Source organism: Pseudonaja textilis, chromosome Z (assembly GCF_049901715.1).
Source record: "Pseudonaja textilis isolate UNSWEBS1 chromosome Z, rPseTex1.2, whole genome shotgun sequence".
Classification (NCBI taxonomy): domain Eukaryota; kingdom Metazoa; phylum Chordata; class Lepidosauria; order Squamata; family Elapidae; genus Pseudonaja; species Pseudonaja textilis.
In genome coordinates, this window is record NC_142008.1 from 71,402,210 (window position 1) to 71,413,353 (window position 11,144).

General features: G+C 45.7%; 1 pseudogene; it reads left to right on the forward strand.

Moving 5' to 3' along the window:
* The first annotated feature begins 2,490 nt into the window (after positions 1 to 2,490).
* Positions 2,491 to 3,096, forward strand: LOC148124082 (E3 SUMO-protein ligase KIAA1586-like; annotated as a pseudogene).
* The last annotated feature ends 8,048 nt before the right edge of the window (positions 3,097 to 11,144 follow it).

The following is an 11,144-nucleotide window of genomic DNA, read 5'->3' on the forward strand; positions in this document are numbered from 1 at the left end:
GGGACCCCTTGTACTTGCCTAGGGTGTCATCGAAGGCCTCTTGGAAGTCTCGTACGAGCGTTGCTTCCCAGTCTTTGTCATCTGTGTGGTTGATGCCTGCCATCTCAATCCCCAGGGGTGCGAGCCATTGCAAACCGAATAGGCTGGGGCGGTCCTTATCAATGATTGTGAGTGGTAGGATGCTGGTATGGTTTTTAAAAGAAATCTTGAAGTGTCCTGTACCAGCGACTGGGATGCGGTTCCCTTGATAGTCTCTTAAAATCAGTTTCTGGTCATTTAGTTCTTTGCGGCATATGGTGGGTATCAGGCATTTTATGGTCTGCCAAGATACCATAGAAAGGTAGGAGCCACTACTTCCATGGTGCATGGATGGTTCTCGATGGCGACCTCAACACGTATCTTCCGTGCATCTATTGGTGAAGCGTGGCTGATGGTTCTTCCCTTCTTGGTGCATCTGTGAACTTCTTAGTTTGGCTATCCCGGTTCCATCTGTTGTCAGTCGGGCGGTCCCGGTTTTTGGAGGGGGTGCCATCTAGCCTTCTCGGGCTGTTTCCTTGACACCGGGGACTGAAGTCTCTTTTGTTGCGGCATACTTTGGCGATATGCCCACGTTTCTCGCAAAAATGGCAAACAGCGTCCAGGAATTTGCATTCGGAACGCGGGTGATTTCCTCCACAGCCGGCACACTGGTACCTCGACTTACGACCACGCCGGTCTTGCCATTCACGATCTGACTGAAGTCTGTGAATTTCTTCCTCTTCACTGTCAGAAGGGGATTCGATGTCGCCATGGTGGGTGGAGGCTGCTGTTGCAGTGGTCGTCTCACTGGTTGAATGGCGGTCAGTTCCATTTGAACGCCGCATTTGCGCTGCTGACTTTCGGGTGGCTTCGGCTGCAGTGGCTTCAGCTAAGGCGTCAGTGAGGGAGATGTCCCCTTTGGCCATTAATCTGCTTTGAAGCGTCTGGTCTTTCAGGCTGAGGACGACCCAGTCACGCATGGCCTCGTTCAGGTTAGCGAATCTGCATAGACCCCCTAGGTTCCTCAGGTTGGCTACGAACTCACTGATGCTCTCACCCTCGTGCTGGTCTCGCTGATAGAAATCGTGCCTTCGGATGAGCGTCAGTACCGCTGGGGCGTAGTGGTTCCGGAGGATGGGACCCAATCCATCGTCTTGACATCTGCGGGCTTCGCTAATGCCTTGGCCATTTTAAAGACAGCGGACCCACAATGCATTAAGAAGACTGCTCACTTCTTGCTGCCGGTAGCTTCTTTTAAGTTATTGGAGTCAAAGAATATTTGGAAGCGATCGATGTAGGACTCCCAGTCCTCGCTGGTTGGGTTGAATGGTGCAGGTAGTGCGGTGCTGCTGGCCATTTTGCTGGTCGTCTTAGCGCTGTTTGCCACGTGCTAATCAACCTTGTTGTCTCAGAATCCCTTCCTCGTCGCCAGTGTTAAGTATGGTCGGTGGGTCCCATTGAGACACGAGGCTCGAGTAGGGAACAACAGCTCTTTATTAAGGAGGCAGATTTTGAGACAACCAGCCTAGCCGTGGCAGCCCTTAATATAGAGCTGACCGCGGCCAGGCAGCCTATGACAGTTGTTTAAACTTGCCACGCTTGGTTTTACCCAATTGCGGCAAACCCCATATGAACCAATCAGGAATGCGTATATCATCCAATCACGGCCCGGCTCTTCCAGACCAATAGGAATGCAGGTCTATGAGCCTGCTAGTATGGAACACTATGAATGTACTTATGAAATTCATTCTTATTGATCTAACTTCTTAGATGATGTTGGAAGAATTATCATTCTGGGTTCAGTTCCAAATGGGGAAGAAAGACACTGGAAACATGGTGACTGCTTGGAAAGATGTTTTAATGGTGGACAGGATCACATACCTTGGAGCTCTTGGGCTGAGCAATGCTGAGAGTCCCTTGGTTTTATGCCCTCTGTTGGGATTTAAATTATGAGCTTGTATTCTGATCGGTTGTCAGACTCCTATGGGGCCATGCAGGGGCAACTCTGTAGGCTGTCTTGAGTCCCAGACTTGGTTGAGCCTTGCTGGATGATGATGTGATGAAAGGGCTTTGGGCAATTCCTTTTATAGCTCTACCTGGAGTAGATCTTTGTTATGTAAAATAGACTGGCCTAGGCCAGAGTAATTAGCAAATGTGGGGGGAGGGGTCCATTAGCAAAGGTGGGGAGAGGGTGAGTTTCTGCCTCTCTGAGTTTCTACTTTTCTTTTTAGGAGAAATATTCTGCCTTTTTAGTATATCCTAAAATATTTCATTTTCCTAGGAGTGGGGTGGGTTTTAACTTCCAACAATGAAAAACTGTATCTTTCTTGTTTGTTGGACCCCATCCTGATAAGACTGTACATTGTTGGGTGAAAAAAGAGATCCCTTCTGTTACCTTAGTGCACAGCTTACAGCCACAATCAAAGCACAATATTGTTTTATGTCTTTTGCAGTAGTAGCTGATAGGCAAGGATGAAAAGACAACAGAGTTTGACCACTTTCTTTGCCAAGAAACCAAGAATGGAACAATCAGAATCAGATATAACAGATCCACAACCATCAGGGTCACAAGCACCACTGCCAGCACTTGAACATGGAGAAAGCAGCAAGTCAATCTCTGAAAGTCTTCCTGATCTGAGACTGCTGGACATTGCAGCAATATAGAAGTTTTCAAGAGAAATATGAGGGACTGGAAGTTTCAAAGAAAAAAATTAGGTTGCAAATATTGCGCAAAATATGACTTTGCAGTAGAGAAAGGTATTCATGTGTTCAAGGAGTGGAAACATTTCAAGATTGAGGCAGCAGGGACTACTAAAGAAGTTCAGCAAGCTTCTCTGAGGAAAAAAATAAAAGAACATTTTACATCCAAAGCTCATGCCATTTGCAGTGTTAACTTAAAACAAGGGGAGCAGGATGTTATAATGAAATCAGTAGATAAGATGTCTGACAAATATTTATCTACTACTTGTAGAGTATTTTTGCCAGTTTATAGTCTGCATAAAAGTGTAAACCATTTTCAGGCATAGAAGGACAGATAGAATTGCAAACTGTAATGGAGTTGGAGTAGGATTGCATTGATGGTCAACTGCAATGAAAATAGTTGATTTCATTGCAAAAGAAATTAAAACCAAAATGTTTACTAGCATTATTGAACAGAACCTGAAAATATGTTTAATTATTGACAAAGCCTCAACGCTATCATGTAAATCATTTGTTATAGTTTTCATAAAAATTGAGGATTCAGATAACTCACCAACAATTTTTGTTGAGCTTGTTGAATTGGAAAAACAAGATGCAGAGACAATATGTTCTTCAGTTTTAGAAAGTTTACATAATGTTGGATTTACTACAGACTATCTGCAAAAAAATAATAATAGCATTTTGCTCTGATGGTGCTGGTGTTATGCTTGAAAGAAAATCTGGAGTGAGCACTAGAATAGCAAAAGATTTTCCTAACACATAATATGGCCCTGCTTAAACCATTGCCTCCAATTTATTTTAGATGATTCCATCAAGCAACTGAATCATTTCAAAATATTTCTTGACAAGATACATAGTATTTTCCATAAATCCTGTAAGAGCCAAAATGAACTGTTTGAAATATCTGAACAACTTGGAGTTGAAATTGTAAAGTAAAGAGTTTTGGGACCAAGATGGGCTGCCTGTGGTTTAAGGTCAACCCTAGCTGTATGGCGTACTTAACCAGTGCTACATCAGTACTTTCATGCAAATGAAAAATACTCCGATATAGCTGCCTTTCTTGAAAACATATATTTTTAAAATGATTTGCATTAATGATCGATATTCTCAATGAAATATCTCTTCTGTCAAATGCACTGCAAGGAAGAAATACCGACATCATAAAGGCCAAAAAAATGGTACTGAGATCAATTAAAGCATTTGAAATGCTCAGACAGAGAAAGGGTCCCTATGAAAAAAGGTTGATGGATTACTTCAGAAACCTTCAAAAATATAAAATTGTGCAAAATCATTGATTTGTTGGACTTTCTCGGGAAAGACTTTTGGAAAGCATCATAATAAACTTGAAGAAAAGACTAATGGACTGTCAACATTTAAAAACAGATAGCCAATTGCAAGACACCACAAATGTTCTAGGACCAACTCTCTTCATACTCTACATAAATGACCTCTGTGATCATATTAAGAGCAACTGCGTTCTTTTCGCTGATGATGTAAAGCTATTCAACACCACAGACAATACTGCTACCCTTCAAAAAGACCTTGACTATGTATCAGAATGTTCAAACAAATGGCAACTTCAAATCTCAACAAATAAATGCTCTGCCCTACATATTGGCAAAAAAAAATCAGAAAATAAAATACAGGCTGAATAGTCAAGACCTTGTTGATGATCCAAACTCTGTCAAGGATCTTGGAGTACTCATCTCTAATGATCTGAGTGCTAGAGCCCACTGTAACTACATAGCCAAAGAGGCGTTAAGAGTTGTTAACCTAATCTTATGTAGCTTTTTCTCTGGCAATATTACACTAATAACTAGAGCATACAAAACATTTGCTAGACCAATACTCGAATACAGCTCATCAGTCTGGAACCCACATTACGTATCTGATATTAACACAGTTGAGAAAGTCCAGAAATAGTTCACAAGAAGAGTTCTCCACTCCTCTACTCATTGCAGAATACCTTATGCCACCAGACTTGAAATTCTAGATCTAGAAAACCTAGAACTGCGCCGCCTTCAGTCTGATCTAAGTATAGTATATAAAATCATACATTGCAATGTCTTACCTGTCAATGAATACTTCAGCTTCAACCATAACAACACAAGAGCAAACAATAGATACAAACTCAAGGTTAATCGCACCAAACTTGATTGCAGGAAATATGACTTCTGCAACAGAGTGGTCAATGTTTGGAATACTTTACCTGACTCTGTGGTTTCTTCCCCAAACCCCAAAAACTTTAACCTTAGACTGTCTACTATTGACCTCACCCCTTTCCTAAGAGGCCTCTAGGGGGCATGCATAAGCGCACCAATGTGCCTACTGTCCCTGTCCTATTGTTGTTGTTGTTTTATTTATATGTATCCATGTATTCATAACTATGTTTTTACTTATACCTATTATCTTGTAAGCAATTGACAAAATAATAAATAAATAAATAAAACTGTTGTGGAGCAGCGGAGATACAAGGCTGAGCCGGAGCGTTCATTTAAAAGGTGCTTTATTCGGGTGAATAAGGGGTTGCCGCGTCTGCCAGGCTAACTCGGCAGATCAGCTGGCGGCAACAGATGATGCCGTTTGACAGCTCCTTTTATAGTTGGCTGTCAAACGGCATCAGCCAATGGGAGCGGTCGGTGCTCCCGCTTGAACTGCGGACCTGGTTGGGAACTCCAGCCAGTTCTATAGACACAACACTCCTTTCCCCCGGCCAGGAGCATGCGTAGTCCCGCAAATAGGCTGGTCGTCTATGATGGCGGCAGGACCGTCGGAGTTCAGGAAAGTCTCTGGCTGGAGCGAAGTCCTCGGCCCCTGGGAGCATCTCAGAGACTGCAGGAGAGCGGGTTTGGTCTGCGAGGCCCTGCGGTGGATCAGGTAGGCCTCACCATTCGGTTCGTTTCTGGCATGTTGTTCGGCCGGGGCGGTAGACCGGCTCGCTCGGTTGTAAGTCTAAAGTCCTTCGTCGGTAGACTGGGCCCGGTAGAGAGTTCTCGGTGTCTCTCGGGTAGATCGGGCCCGGCGGTGAGCTTTCGGCATCATCCGAGTAGATCGGGCCCTGCAGGGAGCTCTCGGCATCGGCGGGGTAGATCGGGCCCTGCAGGGAACTCTCGGCTGGGTAGATCGGTCCCGGCAGGGAGCCTTCAGTGCTGGCTGGTTGGGCTGAGTAAACCAGCCCCTTGGCAGTTGTCGGGTAGGCTGGATCATTGGTGCTTGCTGGGTAGATCGGGTCGCTTGGCTGGATGCGGGAGCCATCGGTTGTGCCTCTCCACCTTCTCCTCAGCTGGTCCACGTGCCTGCGCCACAAGCGTCCGTCTTCTAGGAGGACTCTGTAGGATCTTGGCCCTGCAACTGACACAACCTGTCCAGGTACCCACAGCGGGTCCCCTGCATAATTCCTGGCATATACCAGGTCATGCAGGGCAAAGTCCCTGACCAAGCTGTCAGATCCCAAGGGGGTGTCTGGGCAGTAATGGGGATGTAGCCTGTCCAAGGTGGTCCTAAGACGCCTCCCCATTAATAGTTCAGCAGGAGATTTATTTGTAGAGGTGCAAGGGGTTGTATGCTGGCTTAGAAGATAACGTGACAGTTTGGAGTGCCAGTTTTCCTGGCCAAACCTAGCAAGTGCCTCTTTTACTGACCTGACTGCCCTTTCAGCCATCCCATTGCTAGCTGGGTGAAAAGGGGCTGTGAGAATGTGTCTGATACCTAAGTTGGCAGCAAACATACTAAACTCACAAGATGTGAACTGCGGGCCATTGTCAGACACCAGTGTGTCAGGGAGGCCATGGGTAACAAGCAAACGGGTCAGAGCCTTAACAATTGCTTGAGTGGTTGTTGAAGGAAGTAGGGCCAAGTCTATCCATTTGGAACACGAGTCTACTAAAACCAAGAAGGTCCTTCCATGTACTGGTCCAGCCAGGTCGATGTGCAGGCGAGACCAAAGTCCCCCAGCACTTTCCCACCTGGTAGGAGTGGCTGCTGGTGGGGCAGGCCTGGTAGTTTGGCATGGTTGGCACGAGCTTACCCAGCTGGAGATTTGGGCATCCATGCCTGGCCACCAAACGTAGCTGCGGGCCAGGGCCTTCATCCTTACGATGCCCGGGTGGCCTTCGTGAAGGACCTTTAGGATGGGTACATGGAGAGTGGCTGGGATGACCACCCTTGTCCCCCACAACAGACAACCCTATAGGCTTGACAATTCTTGCTTGCGAATTTTGAAAGGAGTGAAATCAGAAGTGTATTGTGTTTCAGGCCACCCCCTTCCCACCCAGTCCAGAACCTGGGCAATTACCCTGTCTTTTTTTGAGTGCGTTGCAATGTCTTCAGCTGTAACAGGCAATTTAAGTTCATTTACTTCAAAAATGGCATGAATGGGTGCTGGGTCTTCGACTGGAACTGGCAGGGGGCAGTGACTAAGGGCATCTGCGTGACTCAAGTTTTTTCCAGGGCGATGCACTACTTTAAATGAATATGTGGCCAGGAACAGAATCCACCTGGTCATCCTAGGTGATAGTACCTGTGGGGTTTGCTTGTCCCCTGACAAAAGTCCTAGAAGAGGTTTATGGTCAGTTATGAGTTCAAAGTGGTGCCCAAATAGAAATTCATGAAACTTTTTTACTACAGCTACTGCAGCCAAGGCCTCCTTATCAATTTGGCTGTAGTTTCTTTCTGCAGCAGAGAAAGTCCTAGAGAAAAAGGCAATTGGTGCCTCAGAACCATTTGGGAGCCTGTGGCTCAGAACTGCCCCAATACCAAAAGGGGATGCATCAGCAGCCAGGACTAGGGGGAGTTGTTGATTAAATTGGATTAAAACTGCATCAGATGTTAGTAAGGATTTGACTGATTTGAAAGCGTGGGCTTCCCTGGGTCCCCAATGCCAGGGGGATTCTTTGTCTAACAGTCTGTGTAAGGGCTCTGCAATGGATGCCTTATGAGGAAGAAATGAAGCGTAAAAGTTCAGCAGCCCCAGAAAGGCTTGGAGTTCCGTCTTGTTGGTTGGTGTGGGTGCCTCGTGGATAGCCCTGACTTTGGATTCAATTGGGTGAATACCAGAGGCATCAATCCTGTACCCTAGAAAGTCCACTTGCTTAGTGGCGATGGTGCACTTCTCCCTTTTGAGTTTGAGGCCATGCTGCCTGAACCTGTCTAGGACTGCCCTAACCCTTTGCATGAGCTGAGGCTTATTAGCTGCTGAAACCAAAATGTCATCAAAGTAAGGGACTACCCCTGGAAGCCCTTGGAGGATCCTTTCCATGAGGGACTGAAAAATACCTGGGGCTACACTAACACCAAATTGGAGGTGTTTGCATTTGAATGCTCCCCTATGGGTGACTATGGTTTGCAGCTCAGCTGTCTGATTATCAACAGGGAACTGTTGGTATGCCTGGGACATATCCAATTTGGAAAAATGGTGCCAGGTTCGAAAGTGTGTAATAGGTGTTGGATCACAGGGACAGGGTATGCGCTGACCTGCAGAAAGCAATTGAGGGTGGTCTTGTAATCAGCGCAGATTCTCACGCTGCCATCTTTTTTGAGTGGGGTAACTATGGGGGTCTCCCATTTGGCAAAATCTGTTGGCTCTAATACCCCTTGCTTTAATAACTTGTCTAATTCTAAATCCAATTTTGGGCGGATGGCAAAGGGTACCCTGCGCGGCTTGAGGCGAAGGGGAATTGCCTGGGGGTCCACTGTGAACGAAATGGGGGTGCCAGAATAGCAACCCAATTCATTGCTAAAGACATCAGAATAGTCTGTGAATAGGGTGTCTACTTCAGAGGTTGAGACAGCATGGATTCCAGTTATACTAAGGCCAAGGGAAGGGAACCAATCTAGTCCCAGCAGACTGGGGAGGGCACCATTAACAACCACTAAAGGCAAACGGCCTTTAAAACTTTGGAACTGAACTAAAAACTTGCCTTTCCCGAGGACAGGGATGTTCTTGCCCTGGTAGTCCCGAAGGGTCAGGTGGCATTTCTGGAGCTTCTTTTTTGAAATTCTGGGGTGAATCTTCTTCAGGGTCTCCCAGGAGATGATTGAAAGTGCAGATCCCATGTCCACCTCCATTCTGCAAGGTTTACCTTCTAGAAAAACAAAAATACTTATTTTGTTACAGGTTTTAGAAGTGTAGTCTGCATGGTAGCAAGTATAGCAATCTTCCACTTGCCTTTGGAAATTAGCAGTAGGTTGAGGTCTCTGAGGGAAGGTTCTCCCTGCTTGGCAGATTCTAGCTAGGTGGCTTTCCTCTGACAGTTTAGACAAGTAGCATTCCTGAACCTGCAGGATGCTCTAAGGTGGGAACCCCCACAGCTCAGGCAAATGGGAGATTGCTTGGGGGTGAAGTTGTTCCTTTGCCCTGCTCCTTCCTGTGGGGGCTTTTGTTGCCTAAGGTGGTTTATGTCTGTTGTGCCTATGGGGTCCTCTTCTAGGGAAACTTCCTCAGAGTGGATAGTGGAGCTGCCTGACCTGATAGGAGTTCCTTGAATCTCAGCTGCTGATTGAGCAGAGAGCTCAGCAGCTTGGGCTTCTTCAATAGCTATGGTCAGGGTTAAGTCTTTTTTGGCTGGCAAGCGTCTTTGAAGCCGAAGGTCCCTGACCCCACAGACAATCTGATCCAAGAGCATGTCTTCTAGGTAGTCTCTGAACCCACACTGTAAGGCAGCTGATCTCAGGGCTGCCATGTACTCACTAATTGACTCCCCTTCAGCCGGCCTTCTGGTTCTGAAGGCATGCCTCCTAGCTATCTGGGAGGATTTGGGTGAGTAGTGGTTGGAAAGAATCTCTTGGAGCTCTTCCCAAGGAATGGTTCTTACAGAGTGAGGGGCAACTAGTGCTGTAGCGGTGTCAAAAACCACAGCCCCACAGTAACTGGGGAAGAAGGATTTTTTCCTATGTTCTGCAGCGTCTGTGAGGTCGATAGCATCCAGGAAGGAGATAAAACGGTTTTTGTATGACTCCCACATTTCTTCGGCTGGCTTGAAGGGTGGGAATGTCAGGTTGGTATTCATCTTGAGGCGGCAGTGCCTGTCACCTCAGCTGCTGCGGCTTTGAAAATCGCGCTCTTAGAAGAGCGTTTTGCAGCTGCGCCTGTCAGGCGGCGTCTGTCTCCTCGGCTGAGGAGGCTTTAAATTTTGCGCTCTTGGTGAGTGTTGGCGGCTGTGGCTTCAGCGCTCGGTGGCTTCGCTCTTTTTTAGTGACCAGCTCAGCGATCAAACGTCTGGTAGCCTCTTATTGTATCCCGCCCTCGTCGCCAGTGTTGTGGAGCGGCGGAGATACGAGGCTGAGCCGGAGCGTTCGTTTAAAAGGTGCTTTATTTGGGTGAATAAAGGGTTGCCGCGTCTGCCAGGCTAACTCGGCAGATCAGCTGGCGGCAACAGCTGATGCCGTTTGACAGCTCCTTTTATAGTCAGCTGTCAAACGGCATCAGCCAATGGGAGCAGTCGGCGCTCCCACTCGAACTGCGGACCTGGTTGGGAACTCCAGCCAGTTCTATAGACACAACAAAAACCACAAATAAATTACGATTTCTCCATTTTTTGGAGCCAGATTACTGGAATATTGAAGAAGTCGTTGTTCCATGGCCAGAAGCTGAAGAACAATTGCTTATCTTTAATGAAGTCTTTAATTATGAAATTAATATCAACGATTATAGAGATTTGATAGAAAATGTTTTAAAAGATTCAAAGAATCATGCAATTCCTGACAGTATTAAAAAGGCTAAAGATATTGTCAGAATAATTGCTTTAAATTCAGCAGAAGCGGAAAGGGGTTTCTCAAAAATGAACCTCATATGTTCAGAACAGAGAAGTTGCCTAACTGCTTCTAACATAACCAACCTGATGACCATTAGTGTGATTGGCCTACCTCTAAAAGAATGGGACCCTCTTCCTACTGTCAAAAAATGTTTACGAGCACACCATCACACAGGCGATCATCCGAGAGTGAAAACTAAGAAAAGTGCAAGCGAGTAGGGCACCAATGAAAGAACATTGTGGAAACATCTCAAAGTTAAAGACAAATAACATTTTTATGTAAATACTTGTGAGTACTTCCTTCATTGTTTGTGAGTACTTGTTTTATTCTTATTTAAATAGTAAGGGCATGAAATTAAAAACTTAACAAAATATCTTCTTTCTGCAGGTCATTCATTAGGGCAAAGAAGTCAGTGACATTGAAGACACACAGCACTTTTATCATTCTTAGGTAAGTTCTTGTGTGTACCTCCTTTATTGTTTGTGTGTACTTGTATTATTCCTACTTAAGTAATAAGTGCACAAAAAAATAAATCACCTTTTTGTATATCTTCTTTTTGTAGGTCATTCATTAAGGGCAGGGGTCCCTAAACTTGGTAATTTTAAGACTTGTGGGCTCTGGGAATTGAAGTCCACAAGTCTTAAAGTTGTGAAATTTGGGGACCTCTGCATTAG